The sequence below is a fragment of the Pteropus alecto genome, unplaced genomic scaffold, assembly GCF_000325575.1.
Source record: "Pteropus alecto unplaced genomic scaffold, ASM32557v1 scaffold10, whole genome shotgun sequence".
Classification (NCBI taxonomy): Eukaryota; Metazoa; Chordata; class Mammalia; order Chiroptera; family Pteropodidae; genus Pteropus; species Pteropus alecto.
The window spans coordinates 4,635,108-4,658,459 of NW_006431210.1; the positions used below are offsets into that span (position 1 = coordinate 4,635,108).

Consider the following 23,352-nt stretch of genomic DNA (forward strand, 5'->3'; position numbering starts at 1 on the left):
TATAATGTAATAAATTTAAAAATGGCTAATAGTTTTAAATCACCAACATGAACATTTCATGAGAGAGACAGAGAGATTTAATGCCTATCATCTATGAAATGCACAAATGGCCAATAACTCCTAAAATTCCTTTGTAGCCAATGTTAACATATTACAACAATTGTAATTAATATTTTGCATATTGTAGACTTCTACTCTGAATTATCAGTAATGCCATTTGGGGATATATGAAGAAAGAGCAATTTAATATAGTTTTGGTTAGTAAAGTGGCTGTGAAGATATTTTTGTGGCCTTTAATTGAAAGCTTTTTTCTGATTCTCCTAATAATTTGATGGCATTTTTCTGAAAGGGGCAAAAAAATATTTCTCTTAGAGCCTGGAATAGTACAACAGCATTGAGGAGTCAATTGATAAACTAAAGACTGGGTAGCTGCCAGAGACAGTTTTGGGAGCTATGGGTACTCCAGTGGTTGCAGGCGGCTTACACTATCTAACAGCTCTTGTGATTAGTCTGGCCGTGCCATGGCATTGGTGGGAAGCTCCTCAAAGTCTGTTGCGGTCAGTGATATTCATAGGTTATTTCTTCCTAAAAGGTGATATTTTAGATAAAGTGTGTGTTAATGTTTCGCTTTAGCTCATGTGTTTTTTGCGGGGGAACAGAGTCTTTGTTGGCTTATAGTTGTGTTCCAGTGCCTAAAACAGTAAAACAGTACTTGGAGAAGCAGGAGCTCAATAAATATTTTGGAGGAATGAATGGATTACTCAATTGGATAATTTCTATGGCTTCTGTTTCCAAAGTTTAATAACCATTTTTTTTAATCTTTTAAAAATAGTTGTCTATGGAAAACTGTAATTGGATTGATCTATAAGTAAGAACTTCAATGAAAATAGTGAAATTACCTAGTACTCAGTCTGACCATGAATTTTACCACATTTAAGACCGAAAGGAGATAATGTCTCTAATGTGAATCCAGAAATTTGATGTTTAAGGGAATTGGATGCCAAATGCATTTATTCATCAAGGTTGTTCTTAGCCTATCTATTTAATATGACTTGTCATTATTTCCCCAAATTGAGGCAATGATTCTTTATAAATGTATTACATCAGTCCAATAGAATCAGGATGATAAAACATTATACAGGGATATAGAATTGAGGCAGGAAAGTCTCTTACCAAACATTAACTTGATTATAGGCTTAGATAAGATGAAAATATTTTATGTTTCTTTGGAGTCATAGACATTAAGAAAAAAAGAGTCTTTAGAAGATACTTAAATACTTTGAACATTAACCCTGATAATTGAAGGCCAGTTGTGTATATATGCGGATTAAACCATAGTTTAGAACATTTCTAAGTTAATGGAGTTTATTTTGAACACCAAACAGGAAAGAGTTCATACAGGCCACACTTATAATTATTCTGGATTTCTGCCCAATGCAAGAGCCCATTATGGGAAGAAAATAAGAAAAAGGAAAAACAAATAGCTCATTCGAGCTGACTAGAGGAAAAAGAAAGGAATAATATTTAAAGCCCAAATATGAGTTGGAAGAGTAGAAGTAATTGTAAAGAACAATGCTTAGTGAAAATAACTTTCTGGTTTTCTAATATCAGCTAAAAAAAATACGTAGATAAGAAATGAAGATGCCAGGAACCAGAATAAGCAAATCCAGTCTTTTAGAAACCAGTTTTTACTAGATTTCTAGAAGATAAATATTTAGCTAGTTATTCTGTGTGTAATAGGCTAAGTGTATTAAACCTCTTCCTTACTATTTTTACTGGTATTTTATAAACATGAGGCCACCGAAGAATAAATACATTCTACATTGCCCCCAAGAAAAGCACAACAAATTATATATCAGCGACTCATGTGATAATTGAATTCTGTCATTTCTTTTGTAAAACGAAATATATTTTAATTGATATACTTAATAAAATATATTTGATTAATATATTTTAAAAGCAAAATAGCTTACTTGTTTTATAGCTAGATTTAATGATCCTATTATTTTTCACCAAAGAAATATTTCAATTATTTAGGATTTTTTTTTCTCCTCTCCTTCCCACCCTCTGTTCCTCTTAGACTAAACTAGTCTGTTTGTCAGGAATGATATTGTGAACATAAACATTCTTATAATAGCCCTCATCTTTGCAAACAAAACCAATGGCAATATAAATAGTTGCTCTAAATAAGTAAGCATTAAGTTCTCTTTTCTCTTTTGAGTTTTATAACTTCCTCAGAATCCATTTCATTTTGAGAACAACTTATTGGTCATCAGTTAAAAAGTTTGACCTTCTTCATTTCAAATGTTTTATATGCTCAAAGAAGAAAAATATATATATTAATTAATTATCACTCATATCTGGTACTGTGATAGGGATTCTATATGAAATTTTCCAACTGCACAGTGCAGATAAAATTTCTAATCTTAATTAAATACCAGCACCATTATCTGAAAGTATAAGTTCACATCTAATGTTTAATAGAATTCCCTTCACTGGCTCCCCATCTCACTCAAAGTAAAAGCCAGTCTTCAGAATAATCAACAAGGCCTTAGAATATTGCTGGCCTATAATTAACCCTCTCTTCATCTCTCCTACCCTCTTTTCTTACTTACATTCACTTTTAGTTCTCTGTTGTAGTGGGGGCTCATAGGCATAATCTTGTGTCAGAGCTCATACACATGGCATTTCATCTTCCTGGACCGGTATTCTCTCAAATATCCATTTGCCTCCCTTATCTCTTTCAAGTGTTTTTACAAATGTCACCTTCTCAGTAAGGAATTCCCTGACTACCCTATTAAAATTTATATGACCATTATTCCAGTACTTCCTATTCTCACCTGTACTTTATTTTTTTCTTCATAATACTTGTAGTATATTGTCATTTACTTTTCAATTATTTATTTCCATCCAGTAAAATGAAACCTCCCTGAGGCTAGGGATCTTTGTCTGTGACTGTTACTGATATAGGCCCAGGGCACAGAATAGTCCCTGGCTCCTAGTGGGCATTCAGTATGTTTAGCTAGCTATTCATTTAACAAATGAATAAATACATATTTACTGCATTTTATATTTTCTCAGGACTCTTGAATTTTTTCACTTTGTCAGTAGACATGTTTATTTTGGGGTTCCAGAATCTTACATGGGAATAGATGAAAAAGTAACTCTTTTTTATACTTGAATGGAGAGGAATGGCTCATAATCAAGTATTTGATTATATAAAACTAACACTATCTTTTAATCTTTCTCTCTATTACTTGAGTATTAATATAATTCAACATAGTGTCATTTGCTTCACTGGTATTAATTTCATAACTTTTTATTAATAGATATATAAATCTGCCAAAAGAACTTTTTTTTAATTCGTTACTTTGTATAGAAATAGTTTTAATATTTGGCATTCTTGTACAAATAGGAATTAATCTATCATAATTATTAATTATTAGCCTTCAAAACATTCTTTAGCTTTGAAGTTCAATCATTTACCTAAGCCCTACTGACCTGTCCAATTTAATGATCTACTAAGATCAGGGATATTCCTGCTAGCATTGAACAGGCCAAATAAGAATGAAGAAGGTTTTACTGCCCTATCTTGTACCCAGTAAGTTATTTGTTGAAATTATCTGAGTGCGTAAATTAATATTTAATATTTAACCAAATATTTCCCCGGCCTCGAAAAAAACTGAGAAATAATGTGCTTGTCCCCCAACCCCAATGAAATTGGAAGGATAACAAATGGAAAACATAGGTGATAAATGGATGAGGTCTGGCTATCTGGATATGATGGAATATAGTTTTGAAAAATAGAGCTCCATACCTATTATCAGGTTGACACTGCTATAGGTTGGAAAATACTCATTTTTCTTGGGTAAGAATCCATCACTTGGTCATATTTAATACTCAAAGGGTTCTATACTATATCCCAGTGATTCTCAAGATGTGATCCCTAGACTAACAACATCAGTATTGCCTGTGAACTTGTTTGAAATGTGAATCCTCAGGCCTCATCCTAGACCTCTGAATTAGAAACTGAGAGTGAGGACCAATCACTCAACATCCATTTTCAAATAGGTCTTCAAAGTGATACTGATGCAACTAGTTTGAGAAATACTGATTGATCCCATTCAGTAAATATGTATAGAGACTTTATTATATATGATACACTATGTTTTAGGGGAGCAAAGAGACAAAATACACATTCTCTGTCAAAAGAAATTATGCTTAAGATACCAACTGGCAAGAATAAAGGAAGATCTCCTGAAGTGACACTCTGCTGGCGCATAGTACCATTATTGATGGAGAGCTGCAGCACTGACATGGTCTTCCTCTGTTAGTTTCTTTTTTTATCTTTAATATCTGTAAGCCTATATCTGTAAATTTAAATTTGTAAGATAAAAGAAAAAGGCATGTAAATTAAATAGAAAAAACTTTAGTAATCTTCTAAGGATAGCAAATCATATTCATGAAAAATTGTAACACAAAACAAAAAGTCTACTCTTTTTAAATCATGTTCATGTAAATTTTGACTCAGGAAATAGGGCAAGGAGTAACTATCATAATAAGGATGGTGGACGCCCCCTCCCAGACTTTTTTTTATTGTTTTTACGCTATGCAGTTAACCAAATATTCAGTCTTGTTGATGCCATTCTCATTGTAGACCACATTAGCTTCTTCATGGATAGGAAATGTTTATGTAAGTCACTATTCAGACAGATAAAAAAAAGAGGTAGAAACCACCACTCTTAGTATTTGAGACTTAGGACCTTTAATTTGAGAATTACTTACAAAAAATGTTAGAAGAACTGGAGGAGGAAAGAAAGGAGGATGAAGTAACTTAGAGATTATAATAACAAGAATGGCTATCATCCCTCAGCCTGGCCAAACAAAGCTGAGGAGTTGGAGTTAGCAGATACCAGGGGCACATTCTTCTCTAAACCGCTGTGAGGCTGCTACTGTTGAAGCTCCCACCGTTCCCCCTGCTACAGCCGCCAGATGCCGCTGCTTGTTCAGGCTGGCCTGCCAACGTGGGCAACAGTGCTGGAGCTAGCAGATGACCTGGAGCTGCTGAAGGTTGCTGGAACCTGTAGCTGGCTACTGATTCTGGTGACACTTCCAGAAGCCAAGAGAAAAGAGCACATTTGCTTCTTCCTATCTTCCAATCTCCCACTGGTACCTCTCATTGGCATACCTGACCAGAAGTCAGCTGGAAAATCCAGGTAATATAGTTTCAGGGTCCAAGCACCTGGGTTACAGCTAACACACAAAAAAGTGGAATGAAGCTAAAAGAAAGGTGACGAACAACCTGCACAGACTTGAGGGTGCATCTTAAAACAATCAGTTGGAACTCAGAATTTTAGAGCTTAAGTGATCTCCGATATTCTACCTATGATTTTTAAAAATATTTTCAGCTCTGGAACCAAGGTTTTAAAAGAAAATCTGAGGAATAAGTCCATTATAAAACAAAGGCAAAGCTATGGCAGAAAATGATGCTGGAAGATTAAATCTCTGCCTAGAGGGGTACTGTTGAGATACTGTCATGCCCATCCGTTTTCCCTTTTCCCTATTAGCGCATCCCTCTCCTAGATGCTGGGAGTGTTGGTTGCTACTGGCTTACAACTGCTTCTTTCTCTGGAGAATTTCCCTGGACTAAAAAGAGTTGTCTCACACTCTGGGGGAGCTTGCTGCTCTGATCAGTTCATATGAGTATATAAAATGCCACCCCCATTGTCTCAAAGCAGGACAAGCCTATGATGTGGAATATGCTCCACAGCCTTCTGTGGAAGTTCAAGACTGGACCCCACCTGAGGCATCATCTTTGCCCATCTCTTCCCAATTCCCTCTCCTGCTTCACTTTTCCTTTCATCACCCCTGAATAAATCATACGACCTGGATTTTTTTCTCAGACCCTGCTTCTAGGGACAGCAACCAAAGACTTTATGCATGCTCTTCACACCTCACCTTTGAACCTCACATCAGTTGTCTCACTGTACAACTGACAAAACTGAATCACAGAGAACCATCTATCTGAGTGCCTTGCCCAAGATCATACTGCCTGTTGAGAATAAACCTAGCGTTCTGCCCTTAGAGTCACTATAGCGGCTGACCCTGATAGTCACTGCTACTACTCTCAGTAAAATAAAAGAAATTAAGGACCACTTTCACTCTCTCTGTAATTTCTACTAAAATGACTCCAGAGCAGCTGGTAGATAAAAACTAACAATTTGAGAACAGAGTATTAGCCTTGATAAGATTCTAGATTCTCCGCTCATTCTACTTTCTTTCTCTTTTTTATTTCCTTCTCACATTCAGTACTGGGTTTTTGTTTTTGTTGTTTTAAAAAATCTGTGCCAAAAGAAGAAAGACTGACTTCTTACTAGAACTCACTGAACACATCAATATCCATCCAGCATTCTTTAACTTTGACTCAGCTGGCAATGGTATCATGCCTACCTGTTTCTCTGAAGACATTCTGCATTGGGGTCCTTTGCCAAGCTTCGAATTACAGGGTCTAATATAAATCCTTTAACCTGCCATTTTTCAGAGTTCTTTTGTTTTGTTTTGTCAGCTTCTGACCTCTTCTAACACAGAGTGGCCATAGTCATACCTTGTATAATTGGCGATTGGTCTCTGGTGATGGTCAAAAACTTTCATACACAGAAAACAGTATTTAACATATTTTCAACTGCATAAAAAGACTGAAAGGAACCTTACTCTGAATTGAATTGCATCCTCTCAAAAATTTCATATGTTGCAATCCTAGCCTCTAGGTATCCTCAAATGTGATCTCTTTGAGGATAATGTTGCAGATGTAATTAGTTAAATTAAGGCAAGGTCATAGTGGAATAAGATAGGCCCCAAATCCAATATGACTGATGTCTTTATAAAAGGGGGAAATTTAGAGACAGCCATTTTACATGGGAGAACTCCATGTAAAAATAAAAGCAGAGATTGGGGTGATACTTCTAAAACCCAAGGAATACTAAAGATTGCCAGCAAACCACAGGAAGCAGGGGAGAATCAGGAAACACAGATTATCTCTCACTGTCCTCAGAAAAAAACCAACCTTACTGACACCTTGATCTTGAACTTCTGACCTCTATAAATGAGAGAAAATAGATTTCTGTCGTTTAAGCCATATACTTTGTGGTACTTCATTCTGCTAACCTAGAACACAGACCCGAATTCATGTCTCCTGCCACCTAGATTATAAATGAAACTCATTTTATTCAGTAAAGTTCTACTCCAGAACGTTGTTTTACAATAGAACATCTCAATTTTTATGTAAATATATTCATTTACATAATGTTTTATTTATTTTGTATTTTGTATTTTTATGTACTTTGCTGTTGTTTTTATTGCTATTCTTGCTTGTTCTGATCATTTGGGAAGTTCTATGTCTTACTTTTTAAAAATTAAATAATTTAGATATGTCTGTAATTTAGTTATAAAAAAATAAATTAGCAAACTTACTTTTCCTCCCATTGCCTCTCTTCTCCTATCTCCAAATTCAATCATTCATATTGTTGTTCTTATATCTAGCTTTATAGTATTTATATTTGTTATATAATGTTGTAAACAAAATTATTCAGCTTTACTTCTGTAGTTAAACAAAATCAGTATTCATTTTCAATTATTTTATATTAATGGCTATGCATTTTTTAAGTCATTTTTATTTATAAAACAATTTCCTGAATTTCATAAACTGGTAATTTTTAGAGAAACCATTGATGAGTGTATGGTCTAATGTTTGTGTATATTTCAGAATGTCTTTTTTTAAATGTTTATAATAAATATATGGAGTATAAAATTTGTAAGTCATTTTCTCTTTCAAAAGTCATTGTGCTACAGTTTTTTGTTGTGTTTTGTTTTTTGCTTCCTCTGCTTTTTTAAAAAATTGTTTTGTTGTTGTTGTTTTGGTAATACCATGTGGCTAAAGTAATCATGATTTTTTACTTGATAGTTAAATTTCCTTTTCAGGATGGACTCCTCAATAATTCTTTTTTACCCTTGAAATTCAGTTGTTACTGTTTTGTATCAAAATTGTCTTAAAATGTAGTATTCCATTTTGAATTAGGTTTATGAGAGTATCGTTTTTTAATGTTCATGTAAACCTTTGAATATTTTTGTTTAGTGTGATTTTCCTAAAGCCGCTCTACCATATCAGTAACTTGTTTTCAAGAATACTATTCTACTTCTCATTCCAAAATCTCTGCATTTGGCAGATATACTCAACATCTGTTGTCTGGAGTTATAGTGTTTTCTCTTATTACAGATAGTCTCAGCTTCCTAAATTTGTGATTCTTTTTTTTTTTATTTTATGCTGTTGGGTTTTCTGGAAAACATGCCTTTCTTTCTTTTTTTTTTTTCCCCCTACAGGCAGTCTAGAATAGTATTCTTGAAAATTAGATGTAAGGAAGAATAACCTAATAAGAGTGGTCTGCACTCTTAGGGTCAGTGCAGTATAATAGGAAAAGCGTCAGAGTGGGAGTTGAGCCAAATTCAAACGCTCCGAGTATCAAGTTTCTTTATGAGATTATTATGAGGATTAAATGAATAACCTACCTGAAGCTATGAGTAACATATGTGAAATAGAAAAGAAGTGCCAGCTACTATTATTCATTTAAAAGCAACCAAAGGGCTAAAATAAGAGTAGTCCATATAGGACCCAAGCAGCCATCCTTCCATCAGGTTCAGTTCTGGTTAGGCCAGTGTTAAAGTTCTCTTTCCCATTATTCAACTCCTGTCAACACATGATTCATTGCAACTTTGGTTGATGTACAGTATTCTGTTGGGTTGGGATGGTGAGAGAAAGGTAAAGATAAGGGATTTCAAAAAATATCACATAGGAACTTGGCTTTCAGGTACTTACATGCACTCAAGTTTGAGAGAGTTCAAAGGAGACTTATAAATGCCATTAGGGGTTAGGAAGCAGTTCTATACCAAACACGGAAAAAGCTGATCAAATTTTGCTTGGAGAAGAAAAGTCAGAGGGAAAATTTAATACTTTACTACTGTGATACATATAAGATTAATAACCACCTGAGATTCTTTGTCTCTAGTGATGACAGGGCAAATGAAAATTGGCTTTGGTTGCATCAGTAATAATCTCCAGACAATGAAACCTGGGTTGGGCTTCCTTGTAGGGAAGGGCCACCCACTTGTGATATCAGGGGACTGGGAATGGCTATTTGTTCCCCTCCTCTGTGAATGCTTCCCATTATCTCACGGATTGATGCCATAATTTCCATGATTAAAATACTATTGCTTTGACTGGGCGACAAAGAATTCTGTCACCCATGAGGTGATAAAAAATTAAAAGTTTGATATAATGGGTTAGCTAAGTTTCCTAAAAAAGTTTGATTGACATTGGGAAGAAAATAACAGGATACTGGATTGTTGAAGGGGAAGGAGTTTACATTACCTAAAGAGTTCAGCATGTGGAGTCTGGGGGCCCATCAACCTCTCCATTTTATTGAGATCGGACCCTCAATGGGAGCTATTAACCACAATGACTGGTTATTGCTTCATCTGATGAAGTCACCTTTCTGGATATCTTTAACAGCTGGGGAAATGATTTATGGTTATCTTATGTTATTTCCTGAACATCTCAACAATCACTTAATTGTGCTTATACACATCAAAAAGGTTTGGATAAGCACTGCTCCTAGTGGTCCTATGATCAGGGAGGGCATCAGCATCACCTGAGAGCTTGTTAGAAATATAAATCCATGGACACCACCACAACCTGATAAATCTCTGGGGAGAGAGTCTCAGGGTTCTGTGTTTTAACAAGTCCTTCAGGTGATTTTTATGCTGAAGTTTGAGAACTACATATTTCGATTGCTCTTTACTGTTTAAGAACATACATGAGCTTCTTGTATTTATTTTTTGCCTCTTGGTAACATATGCCCACATGCAAACAACTTCGAATCAACTTCAAATATTTCTTTGCAGGATCCTTCAATTTTTCTGTTTGTCAGCTGACCTCTTAATAGTATTTATTACTATTTTGCCATACAATAGATTGCCAAGATCATGGTTAAGAAGCTATTCAAATGCATTTAAAATGTTTAAGTGGAAACAACCTGAGGATGTAATTGCCAAAATTTGATCAAGGAATTAATTTGTGGCTCAGACCAGCCAAATGGATTTTCTCATTTTTCAGTTCATTGTTTGTACAAGGAAATTAAAAAGTATGGAATCACAGGCTGAGCAGTGAACCCTTGAAGAACATTGCAGTGTGCTCACTCATTTTTATTAGGCATATGTTTATATCATCCTGCTCTTTGGAAACTAATTCAAAAGCCAGATTAAAGCAAGCAGGAAAAAAAAAATAAAAAGCAATATATATTTTTTGGCTGTTATAAATTATCACAAGAGTATATATTAGCTTACACATTGCTATGAGAATTAGGACAGGTGAAATATCCTGTTTTTTTATTTTGCTTGGTAAAAAATTGCCCTCATCACAGCATGCCTAGCCCAGCCGGCCTCAAACTACTAAACTGAGGAGAAGTACGATTGACGATTGGAACGTATTTTTTGTGAATTTGATGATGGCCACTGCTGGTAAAATATCATCGCATTGCACCCTGTATTCTACCAGTGATAATAGATTTTCACTGAGCATTTTGCACTCGTTTTTACAAAACAAGATTTGAATACTTTATGCCCCACGGTATTCATCATTTAGACTCTGAAATCCCCAGTGTAGATTTGACAGAGCGATAGTTTGTGTCGACCATGGCTTGCCACGTCAGAACTAATGTCTGTGTGCTCTGAGAAAAAAAAAAAGAACAAATAAAGTTGGTGATGTTCTAATCAAGGTGGGCATATTTGCATTTATATTTGCATTTGGGTGATGCTTTGCCTGACCAGAGTGCTGGATTAAGTAAGATACATTAGCGTGGACCACTTCTATTGTTTAGAGTGTGAAGAGGATAGTGGAGTCTAAGTAAAATAGGTGTCTACCTTGGCTAGAGTTGCATAAGCACACTCCAATACTTCTTTAGAAAGAAGAAATCAAGACATTTCATTATTTCAGTAGCAGGTCATTCCATTTAATTGTACTTTGCACAAATGGTGACTGAACTATGTCTTGCTCCCAACCAGAAAGAAGTAGGAGAAAGATAACTTGGTCTCTGGCATTTTTCACAATAAAAGAAGGTATATATCGTAATTTTCCCCCAACATTTTGTTATTAAAAAAAAATCAAACATACAGAAAATTGGAAAGAAATTTATAGTGAACTCACTATCTAGATTCTACAATTGATCTATTGCTATACTTGCTTTATTACATGCCCGTTGTTCTAACAACTCATTAATCCATCTTATTTTTTTCAATAAAACATCAATTGCAGACATCAAATGCTTAACTTTTAAATACTTAATATGTATATTATTAACTAGAATTCTTTATTTTTCTTTTGGTATGAAACTTCCATATAATGAAGTGCACAAATCTTAAGTATACTATTCAATAAGCTTTGCCAAATGTATCTGCCTATGTAACTGAAAGCCCTATCCAAGTAGAAAATATTGCCATTGCCTTAGAAATTAATTAATATATATGTCTTAATTAATGCGTACATACTACTAGATCTCTGATACTTTTTTGAATTTGATAATGACACGCCCCTAGGACTTTTCATGGTAACCGTAGGAGCTGACATGTTTATATTCTCTTTGCTATCTTTCTCTATTCTCTTGCTTAATGAAAATTACATGCTACTCAGTCTAATTGCCATCCCACATATCCTGCACTTACTTCATCATATCTTACATTTTCTAATGATTCATCAAAATTAGTAGAATACAAAAATACGTGAGCAAAAGTTAATCAGTTTACTCCCCTTAAAACCACTTCCAATGAAAGTAAATAGACTTATCCTGATTGATCCACAACTTTCTCCATGCTCCCTGATCTTAAAGAATCATGGCCAGATACAGGAAGGCAATTAGACATTTTTCAAACCAGCCCTGCTTCATTGATAATGGCTGATGGTTGCTGGTAGTGCTGTGTTAAGAAGGATCCTGCACTTAGTAGGGAAATACCACAATTACTTAGTGATGTCTATCACAGGTAGAAGCTGGGACTGAGACACAAATGCAACATGCTACCCCTTTTACGTCATGAGTTTTATTGAGCTCTAGAATGTTTCCATGTGATCACCCTAAAACATTTCTAGATTCAACCAGGCAACTGAAAAGGGCCGAAGGGCACTGAGTACCACTCCAAAACATTTCTGTCTTAATTCATATTTGTGTCTTAAAAATAATCAACGTCCTTTTTGCAACAATTATACTCGCAAAAAGGATGTCAAAATGGGGGTTAAAAATACAAGGTAGAGAAAAAGAGATTTAAAAAAAAAGACAGAGAGATAGGGAGAGGAAAAGACAGGGACTGACGTTTTCTGTCATTCTGAGAATTAAAATGTGTCACTATTTACCTTAAGACTGATTGTACTCCAGGGATTACCCTTCCTATGCAAAATGTAAAATTCCAAGTACACATGCTCCTCAAGTTATGATGGAGTTACATTCAGATAAATCCATCATAAGTTGAAAATATCAAAAGTTGATAATGCATTTAATACACTTAACCTACTGAACACTACAGCTTAGCCTAGCCTACCTTGAACTTGCTCAGAACACTTACATTAGCCTACAGTCGGGCAAAATCATATAACACAAAGTCTCTTTTATTATAAAGTGTTGAATATCTCATGGAATTTATTATGCGTATTGCTTTCACACCATCACAAAGTCGCAAAATCATAAGATGAACCATCCTAAGTCGGAGACCATCTGTAGTGAAATATTTGAATCACAGCTACCATGAGTTAATAATGCCCAATTCAATTTTATTGCTTTTCTCTAAGAAGCAAATAGATACTGGGTCAGTCAAGATTATTCTTAGCATGTGGGGGCAGGATGGTGAGGTGAGGAATCAAGCTTTGCTTTCATCTTTTTACTAGCCAGCTTTATTTATAACACTTCAGCAGATGTCAAAACGATTTGTTTTGTTCCTCGCGGTCTCTGTGTGATCTCTCTCTTCACTGCAGTGTTCCCCAAGTGTGAGTGGCTTGGCTCAGGATCATTTTCAAAGACTCAATTTTCAAAGCAAATACACACACAAGTCAGTAGTATTTTTGAAAATAAAGGTTATCACATTTTTCCAAGGGGGATATACGAGAGACGGGAGGATGCTGAGAATAGTGTGAGTTTATTTCACATGGCAGATCTCATAAAGATCGCATCCATAAATGCACTGCCAAATTGAACAACAGAGGGGACAAAACAGAGGGGAGGGTATTGGGAGGGAGGACTCAAACGAGAAGAAGTTAAAGGAACAACTGTAGCTAAGCATGAATTTTAAGGAGACATGCCTGTAGGTAAGTTTTCTTAGCAAGTCTCACTAATTCCTGACCAGAAATACACAGGAGGACACACACATGCACACACACTCTACTTCTTTGACGGGAGACATTTTTTATTTCATCAGTATTGCTGAGGAATGTTGTTGCTGATAAGGCTACAGAAAATATTTCTGGGAGTGCATTTTCAGAACTTGGGAACAGAGACAGTCTGTCTGAACCCAGCTCAACTTTTCTTTCTTATCACTTTTTAAAAGCATGTTATCTTGAAGAGCCAAATTAACATTTCATGATATGGTTTCTCAGCAGCTGCTACTTGGGCATCATAAGGCTAGACAGCAATGACTGAGCAGTTCTGTAAAATGACTGTCCTTAGAGATGCTGGCTTGATAGTTTGAATGTCAATCATATGTTAAAGCTATTTGTTCCCCTCTAGATTTATGTAGCTCTGTAATAAGAGAACTGCTTATTCTAGGAAAGGTGTGAATAGTATAAGAAACAAAAGCTAGCCACAAAGCAGATTCTTACCAGAAGCCAATTAATTATTCACACTGACATGTTAAAGGTATGCTTTATTTTCTGTTTTGAATATTACATTACATAGAATATTCTCATTGCATTTGGAGATATACTTAGTAATATCCTGGGCAGCAATTTTAATAGTGTGGTGCTGTGCTGCTCAGTCAACCAATTAAAACTCAAAAATAGAATAAAATAAATGAAATCTTTATTCTTAGTAGATGAGTCCCAATATTTAAATTTCGACTTTTGATGCCTTTATTATTCTCGACACTCTGAAGGATTTCAAATGCCATATTATAAAGCACTTCAGTGTTTTAAAACAAGTAAAGTTTTCAGAAACACACAGTTCTGTAAGGTGTGGTATATAAATGTATTTATGTGGATAGCTCTATGATAAGAAGGTTTACCATATGATTATAGCATTTATATAATCCAATAAAAGAAACTGTGACTAGTAAAAGGTCATTTCTAGTGGATTTATTTAACTATATATAGTATTGTATTTAGACAGCTACAGACTGACCATTTTTCACAGAATACATTGTTTTGTTAGTTGTCTGCTCATTTGCTAGATAAAGGTACTTTGAACAAAAGTTTTCCTCATAAATTCTGTGTACGTATAACTTTTACATCTTCCAATGGTAAAAAACAATTCCCATTAAGCATTTTTTTTATAAAGAGAGTTTTGATACTTTGATCTGCTTTTTTTCTTTTATATGTCCAATAAGATCCTTAGGTCGCTGCTTAGCTGCTATTCCAAGTTCATATTTTTTTGTCTCTTGGGAGTCTATATAAGCAGAAAACAGGTCATGATTCCATTCTTTATAAAGGAGAGGTTATTAGTTGCAATCTTTTGTTGGGCATTACTTGACACAAGATAAGTACTGGCTGGCACCCTCCTTCAGCCATGGAGATAGACAGATAAGTGGATGGATATGTAAAGCAGCATATACATATATTTAGAAAGAAATCATTTGCACAAAGAGGCACAAACCACAGGACTTAATCTTTAACAAGCAGGCATAATGACCAGGAAAAATTCATGTTTCTAATGAGCTTTCCTTAACGGCTTGTGTGCATTATTTTAGGACATATCTAGGTGTCACCTACATCTTCACTTTAATAAGAACACCAGTGACCTTTCCTGGCAGTCTTCAATGGGCACTCCTTGCCACAGTTACTCCCACCTCACCCCACCGTCTACATCACTACCACCACCACCATCACCTAGTTCTGCAGCTGAATAAATAAGGAAGATCTAATGAGGGTTTTCCATCTAATGTACTTTACCAATGACCCTTCCAAAAGGGCTTAGAGGGCCCGACTTCTAATTATATGGCAAAGCTGCCCCTGTCTGGAGCTTCTTTATTAGAGGTGTCAGTAAGCGCTTTACTATGGAAGGCACTTTTGACTTCAGACAGGCATACCTGAAAGGTTAATGCCCATTAACACTTAGTACATATGCAGGAGGACTCCCATCTCAGACCTTTTTCTGGCTGCTTAGGTGGACAAAGGAGATTTTCCCATTGAGTTCTCCCTTGCTTCATCCTGGCTATTTCTCTATCACTTTAAAGAGCATATTTTGATCTAACTTCATGTCTCTCAATGAAAATATTATCTCCTTGAGTTCCTCTGTATCAAGAACTATTTTATTCCATCTTAGCAAGTTTAGTGTGTCTATGAATTGGCTGATACATATATTTATTGTTGGATAGAAGATCATGAACAATTCTAATTTAAGTAAAAAAGAATTATGAGTAAGAATTAATTGCACATGCAACTTTTTTTTTTTATGCTGCACAGCCATCTTGGTACATTCAAACTCCAAAATAATAGGGTGTAATTTTAAACACCTTAATTTTTAATATTTATCGTTTATTTTTCCTTCAATTTCTGTGTGCAACAAAATTCGGAGGTTTGGGGGAAATAAATTCTTTCTCAAAGGAATAGGGGCCTGTTATCCTTAGTAAACATGTATATTACCGTTCTTTCTCTGAGATAAAATGGCAGGCACTGGTTAGATGTTCCATGCTATAAAATATATATCATTGATTTTGTTTTGTTCTCAGAGTAGTACCAGGAAAGAATGAGTTCATACATTTTGAAAGTGCAGCATGTTTTGTGGATTTTCTTTATGTGTGGCTTCTTTTTGAGTCAGAGTTTTTTTTCCCTTTCTTTTAGGTCTCACGTATACCTTTATGCAGAATCTTGTCAATTGTGTCAACTGAGGAAATAGTTACTTATAGTATAAATGATTTTAAAAGCCACCAAACATAAAGGGATTTTTCTAAGTTCGCAGATAGCTAGCTTTCTGTTTAATCCAGTCCCTTCACAATGTATCTTATGTCCCTGATGTTTAAAGCCCTATGATCATCTGCAAATAATCCCAAGGATAGAATCTTCAAAGAATCTGGTCCATAGGCAGCACGTATTATGTTTTTTAGTTAGTTTTGACAAAATCATCTCAGCATTTGGACATTATTACCTACAAGATTTCTTTTCCTTCAACATGAAGACATTTAGTTCAGATTTGTAGAGCAAAGAATGTCTGTTCATATTTGACAGGAAGTATCTCAATTTAATCCCCACTTTACTTCATTATACAGGCACTGAGCTAATTATTTTTTGAGAAATAAATGAGAAATAACTGATAATTAGACACAAAGTCTTTTGAGGTATGCTATGTTGGCACACATGGACAAATGTTTCTTCTTAAATATAAAACATTATGTCATGTCTATGGCCATGCCATCCTGAACAAGCTCAATTCTGTCTGATCTTAGAAACTAAGCAGGGTCGGGCCTGGTTAGTACTTGGATGGGAGACCACCTAGGAAGATCAGGTGCTGTAGGCATAAAAAAATTTAAAAAATAAAAAAATAAGGTATTATAATCTGACAAGGTCCTTGCAATCTGTGAGGTCAACCAAAAGTTGCCTCGTCTAAAAAACAAACAAACAAACAAAACAAAAACAAACAAACAAATAAAAACATTATATCATAAAAAGCATTGATTTGAAGAAAAAAAATAGAGGTCATCGAACTTTGCATTCTCATTTTCTAGGTTGCTGGGGAGATACCAATACTTTCACAATTGTGATTTGTTAGAAATAACAAATAACAAATTGTGAAATGTCATAAAGTGATATGCACCTCTTTAATTGTGGTGACAACTAGCTTTGAAGGAATTATTATCCCCATGAACTGAAGTCAGTTATATAGAGTATAGAATCATAATTACACGTATTAGGATATTTCCAGATTATAGGTGTTTTAATATTTTCTTGCCAGAAAAGACAACAGTCACATTATTATGTAATGGTTCTTGAAGAAACTGCATGGAATAGAAAGAATAGTTACAGTTTCATAGCAGTTTCACGGAACATGTAAATAGATTTTATTTTCGCTCAGCTCTACCCTTACTGTACAGTGCTTTTCCCAGAGCAAGGGATATCTTTCTGTTTGATTAGGATTCTTGAACCTTCTTTTATTTTTTTCTTCTCTTCTTCCACCTCCTATTGTATTTAGCAGTACCCCATTCTCAAGCAATAAATTGTATTCCAATGATTTCACATGCTTGATTTCATTTACTCATTTTCTTGAAGATAGATTGTTTACTTCTAAAATTTTTATCACAAGGTGAAGGGCATACTACACTCTTGTTCACAGGAGTTCTTTTGTCAGTTTAGAAGAGAACAAACAGAGGAGACACTTCCATGTCCACAAATTGTAATGCTTTTAAAGGCTGTATATATTCCCACTTACATCTTTTTAGAAGAATACAGTTTCCTGCATTTTAAATTTAATCTTTAGTTTGATATATCAAAATCATTTCATGTTGATTAATGGAGATCATGAAGTCAAGCACGGAAAGTCACAGGATGTTCCTTGATGGAAATTTATAGAAAGATTTGCTTTCAAAAGAAAAATCAGAGAACTGAGAATTTATAAAGAGGAGATTATGATTCAGTCTTTGCATGGGACAGTCTCACAGCTCTGTTACCTATTAACCCTGTACCAAAATCTCTAGAGCTAAACTTTTTGTTTTTAATTATATTGGTTTCCTGCCTCCCTTAGATTTTGTGAATTTGGTCAAATATATATATGTAAATGAGTTGTAGGAATTTAAACTTATTTATTAGAATGTCCCTTGGATATTCTTCTTGTCTTCAACTACAGCAAAATGCATAATTTTAAGAGAGTGACAGCATCTTGCTGGCATTACTTCTGTGCTCTCCATGCCTATAAAAACGGATTTAGATAGAAATTTAGGGTTCTTTTTCTTTAAAATGTTTTTTTAAGTACACGGATTAACTTATGTGAAAGTGCAGCCTAAAGCTTAATTTTATGACCCATGCATTTTGAATATTTAAAATTGAGCTAATAAAAAACAAAACTGTAGAGATTCTCGAGGGCTTAATTTTACTCATATGGCAAGACTTGATGGTTTGTAAGTTTTACAACATTTCATTAAGAAAATTTACCAGAGAAGCAGAATGGAATATATAGAAGGTTTATCCTAAACTGACAGAATAAAGCCCTCAATAGAGTTTGTTTATATGTACTGATTAACTTGAATTCTTACCTCTTGAAGAAGCACTATGCAAATTATTTTATTTTCTGGGTTATTAGACCAAGAAAGAGACAGAAAATAACTTTTATTACAGAGCACTCTCGGTCTTTGCAGCCTCATGTTACATCTTTATAAGAATCTCTAGAAAAGAAGGTGCTATAAGATGACTGCTTTTTTGATAATCCAGCTGCTAGCCACCCAAATGGGTAAGGATGAGACATTGCTTAAGATATTGATTTCCTGGTACCTTCTTAGAGACTACATTTTATTCTTCATCTCTTTTAAATACATAAAATAATATAAATAATGTATATAAGATGTTGATAGGGATTTTTTTTAAAAAGTAAAATAACATTTATTTAAAATTTTACTTTTATAAGTAAAAGTTATGATTTAAGTTGTCCTTCACCTAGTAATCTTTAATCCATTGATTTTTTTTTTGCTCTATCTTTGAAATTGCTTATATATTTTTATGGTCTAGTTTTGACAACATCGAAGTGCTAAATAATCTCTGTATATACATCAGCAAAAGAGTTTTGAAAGTAATTGTCATTAGTGCTATACTGATCGGATATTTTAGAAGCCCAAATTCTCTTTCAAGTTTTCTACGTTCCATGCCAGTATTCCAATTTTTGTATTTTTCTTTCACCTAAACAGTTTGATCTTTGTGCCATATCATTAAACTCCTATGTTTACATGTCTGCCTTTTTTGCTATGGTTTGAATATTTGGACTAATTTTAATACATGAACATTGATGGAAAATAAAATTTTTAGGTGTTTTTATGTCGCTATAACTCCTTAAGCTAAAAATCTCTCATGTCTCAACTCAGAAGAATGAGAATATTTTCTTTGTTTTATAATTAACATCTGTTCCAAAGGGTTTTTACATTCTCCAAGTCCAACATTTAGCAAGGTTTATGTATATATAAAGGTTTAGATAACAGAAAACCTAATCTACCAGAGAGAATTCTATTATCTTGTGGTTTAAAAGGCAAATTTAACTCTACAAAATTGCAGGCGGGAAGAGATATTATACAAATTTACCAATCATGTTTGACATCACAGTCTTGTATTGACACTTCCATCAAAACATGAGAGAATAAAGCATTAATCTTGAGGTTTAAATTCTTGTAAGTGTTTTGTAGAGCATAAGTTTTCTCTTATATTTATATGGAATATTCCAGGCTACAAAATCACCAAGAAGAAAATGAACCAGATAGTTAGGGGTTCTGTACCTCCTTCCAAAATACCTGCCCTTGAACTGAGGACTATCTTTCTTGTCTGATAAGATTGACCCAAATATGACTTGAAAGTGACTTCTCTGTTTGCTCTTCTATTAAGAAATAATGGCACGTGCTGTTGTTGCTTCTCTTCTCATGATTTGTTTGTGATTTCTGACACTACCAATCAAACTTTTCTTTATAATAGCCAATCATTTGTTCAGTGGGTTCTTCATTTCCACTTATTTAAGGAAGGCAAGTCAAGAAGTCCCACAGAAATACCCCAAAGAAAAAATAAATAAACAAGATGGCTAATTCTTGATGTTTATGATTTGAATCTCCTTTCAGTTGTCATGTAGGAAGTATAAATGCCAGGCTAAATTTTTATTTTTGGTCTGATTTCTCTGACAGAGATGAATACTTCTGCCCTAGAGTTAAATCTAACAGAAAAAGACACTTATAGGAAGTAAATGCCATATTTTTATCTATAGAAACTGTCTTTATCTCCTAACACAAAACAATGAGGATTTTCTCCTAGGAATTTCTTTAGATGGTGATTAAATGCTGGTAGTGATCAAATTAAAAAAAAAAAAAAAAGTCTTATACCTGTGTGGCCCTTCATTACATGCTTTAAAATACCTATGTTTTTATTTTTACTTTATCTTGCATATCTAACCATTCAACCCAGCTTGCTAAGACTTTAAAAGGTATAATTTTTAGGTCTCTGGTACCACATTCCAATATTCATTTTCTGAGACCTTCTTTGCAAATTAGACATAGCAATAAACATTAAAGGCTTTAATGAGTTGAATCTGAATATGTTTGAGTGTCCTAACTTGCTGACAATAAAAATGAAACAGCAGAATAAGGGAAAAACACTGAAATCATTCCAACTTGTTCTTGTAAACTCTACAGTAGAACTTATCTGATAATGTAATCAATGAACTGATTATTTGTAGTCCCCTTCTATCCTTTCTTAGATATTATTCAGTGTGATTCAAGGCCTCTTTTTCAGGCCTTACTTCAGTGGGAGACACACAAGAGAAGGTGGTGCATGACAGTATCATTTCTCTGATCCTCTACACAGACCACCAAATAATATTACAGCAAAGCACATGAGAATGCAAATAGCTATGTTGCTTTTGCTTAATCGTACGTAATATACTGGTAACTACAAAGGGTCTGGATGTTAAGATGGGTCTTTTATAAAGCAGACAATATAATATAACATTGAGAGTAATTATGTTCTCTTTTCTTTATGATAAGTGTTCAGGTTCAGTATTTATATTTGCTTTATAAAAGGTGTATTGTGCTCACTTATTTTTTGGCATGGAAGAGTGCTTTATAAGATTATTTTATTCAACAATTTTTAAATCTTTTACTAGACAGCATCATCTACATGTATATTTCCATAAGCGTGTACCATAACATATACTATAATAACTAAAACATTTCTGCATAATCATCTTGAGAGTAAAGTGATCTGTTGAGATGCTTTTCTCTATGACAAATCAACACCTTGATATTTGATTAAAATACAAGGTCTTTATTTTCTTTTCCCTCCAAATTTAGAATAAATTAAAGACATCTGCTCACCAGAAAACATTCATTAAGAGTGCATGGTTGTGATGTTGGATGCGTTGGACTAATGCATAGATCTTAGATTCGTGAATATAATTTTCTGTGGATAGTTTGAAAGATATTTTAAGGAGATGTGATGCTTGAGGAATAATGACATTTACTGATTGCATGTGCACATATGCACACATGAGTGTCTTTATGAGGATGCCTATTTGCGTGTAGCTCTACAGAAGTGAGTGTAAATGTTAACTAGCTGAGATATTAAAATTACTAGAGGTGGTCTACATATTTTTTTGTTTCAAAAGCATATCCTAGAGTATTTAGGTCAAAAAATGATTTTTAGTTGATTCATTCTCATGCCCCAAGTGGTTGAACTTTGGGTCTTTCCTCTGTGATCAAGTTGTGTATAACTACCATTTGCAGCCCTCTGTCTAGTGGATGGCTGAAATCATGAGCAAATAATTCTCTGACAGAGAATGGGGGAAAAGAAAAGCACACCAATTTATTTCTCCAGAGTCATTTACTGATTGTGGTATTGGAAAATAACTTCATTTTCTTGGGTCTCTGTTTTCTTATTTGTAAAATAGAACATGTTACTTCACAACATTATTGTGAGGATTAAATAATATTAACATATATAAAAGCCTAACATACTTCACTCGTATGTTCACTTAGTTTTATAGATCCTCCCTTCTTAGTGGAAAAACGGGCAAGATACCCATGGGCAGGAGTTACCCCTGTTTCTGATAACCAGTTCTCAATAAATTTTGATTACTTGTATCGTCTCTTTACACATACATTTTAACCCAAATGCGAAACTATGTTTCTCTTTTATTTCCAACTCCCATCCCCCAAAATCATTTATAGACATCTTTGTCTTTAGAACACACTTCTCTACAATTTTAGGGAGACAGCTTCATGTCATAGAAGGGCAAATCTCCTGCAGCCGTTAATCCATGAGAAAAAAAAAAATCTGCTTTAAAAACATTTTATAGGGCTGACTTAGTTAATTTTATTTAAAAGTTATTACTGTAGAACTAGTTAGAAAGAAGTACTCACTTCTGGGTTAATTGGATTAGCAAAGGCTAAAAATTAGTCTGGAAATCCATATATATGTGTAAGTAGCCACAATATTTTTCTGCTTGAGGTTTTTCTTTTTTTTCTTAATTAATAGGATGGTTTCTGAATTTCAAGGTAATATAGAATTTGCATAAATTTAGAGTTCAGTTATGTTTCAAATTCATTCTCTGTGCAAGGCACTATGCTAGATGTGGTTACAGAGGAGGAAGCATTAAAACGAACCAAAAAAAAAGGACTCTCCTGACCCCACCCAAACCCCCTGAATTTAAAAATCTAGCAAAATAAAAAAGATACTTAAAAAACAATAAAAAGAAAGCAAAGCAGATGAGTTTATATTCATATAACAGTTGTTGAGCACAGAGGGTATAAGGAGAAACCTTCCTGGTGCCGTTATTCATAACCTAAGCATGCCTGCTGTTTGCCACTGCTGTTCCAGGCTGTTTGGAGCCTCTCAGTGCTCACTGTGACTCCCACGGCTCTATCACTCAACACTTCGTTTTGAGAACAATATTTTAGTTTGAAACAATACCTGTGCTCAAAGGGCATGGAAAATTCCAAATTTTTGAGGTTTACTCATAACAAAGTAGGATTTGTTAATATTAGGATCTCATGAATTGTTTAGGCTGAGGAAATTCTTACTCTAGTTGTGCAAAAGAGTATAAAAAAGTGTAAATAAAAGAGGCAAGAAGTCAGCATGAAATGGCTTCATGTATTAGCTACGTGACCTTTTCTTTATATAAATAAAAAAAAAAATGGTTAGGCATACAAACTTTCTTTGATTCCCCTAATGATTTAATGAAATAATGTGGGCCATTGGCTGGGCATATAGTAGGCATTCTATAAATGTTAAGTTCTCTTCTATTATCTTAAAACTCTGTGTCAGCTATGCTATTCCTAATGTTTATTAAGGATGGGGCATTTTACTCCACATATAGAATTTAATCTTAATTATTAATTTAACCCTTTGAATGTTAGTTTTTCTCATCTTCATCTTATATT

The 23,352-nt window shown here is 34.3% G+C and overlaps 1 protein-coding gene and 1 pseudogene across 14 annotated transcripts in view; both read left to right on the top strand.

Moving 5' to 3' along the window:
* The window catches only part of RBMS3 (RNA binding motif single stranded interacting protein 3), a 631,961-nt gene that overhangs the window by 335,829 nt on the left and 272,780 nt on the right, over positions 1-23,352 (top strand). The gene's annotated exons all lie outside the window — the stretch shown is intronic.
* On the top strand, positions 16,636-16,754 carry LOC112470359 (annotated as a pseudogene).